The sequence below is a fragment of the Aplysia californica genome, unplaced genomic scaffold (assembly GCF_000002075.1).
Source record: "Aplysia californica isolate F4 #8 unplaced genomic scaffold, AplCal3.0 scaffold00303, whole genome shotgun sequence".
Classification (NCBI taxonomy): Eukaryota; Metazoa; Mollusca; class Gastropoda; order Aplysiida; family Aplysiidae; genus Aplysia; species Aplysia californica.
Genome location: NW_004797573.1, coordinates 834,887 through 836,013, shown reverse-complemented (window position 1 = coordinate 836,013; position 1,127 = coordinate 834,887).

Genomic DNA, 1,127 nt, shown 5'->3' with positions numbered 1-1,127 from the left:
ATGCATAATATAAATTAGCATCAATATAAACAATAATAATCGTAAGCTAGATACACACTCAATGTTATTTTGATGCATGCTCTAAGGTCGTAAGTACACTAAACAAGATGGTTAAGATGGAAGCATTTTGATAGATGATGGTAAAAATGACCTTCTGTATCTTTCTTTGTTACAGATCAGAAGCATGGGTCTTTTACCTCTGACTGATGTTTTTATTTGAGGGAACAAGGGATGTTTGTTGTCTAAAAAGATGGAATTAATTTTCTTAGGGCAAGCTGTTATGTATAATTCATCCAAGTAGGGGAATGAAGATGTTGAAATTTTACATGCTTTCCGTATTAGTCGATTTAATTTTTCTTTATCTTGTTGTCTTGTGTTCCCGGCCCATGGGGAAAGGGGAACGTCCAAAGAAGCGAGATCTAAGACTGTGTACGATGGATGCAAATCAGCTGCTTCACACAACGATTTTAGTCTGCCGACTCATGTGGAGGCCTCATAATAATATTGTCATGTTGCAGTTTTGGATCTTTACCAGGGCTACCCCGTCCCGGCCTATCTTTCAGCTTAAGTAATTTTGTAACATATCGTTCTCAATTAACTGTCTTCCCCTGCTCCAGAAACTCCATGTGGACTATTCCATCCCTGTCCTAAAAAGTGGTAAGCAACGTTCTTGTTGAGGCCACAACTTTAAACTTTTTCAGACCCCGGTAGTTTTTATGCTTGTACTGCATCGACTGGCGTTTGCTTTATGACTCATCCTTTGTAACAATTTCCAGTAGGAAAACATGATTGTCTTGTTCAAAACGTTTTAAAAGTACGGTAGACATCATGCTTCGCTGATCTTTCATTTCAGTTTTCAGCATTCGAGAGATCTACATGGCAGACACCTTCCTATAGCCCATGATATCCATAACGATGTAATGAACTCGTTATTGTGTACATTCCAACTTCACTTGCAAAGTCTTTTAACTTAACTTGTTGATTAACTTTAACATGCCCTCTACCCTATCTTGATTGACCAAATTCAAAGCACTGTGTGGCGAACCAGAACTCATTTGATCGTTCAATTTTGTCTCAGTCGGATTTCCTTCTTTCAAAGACCTTGCCCATCGCCCAGTAGTGCTAAC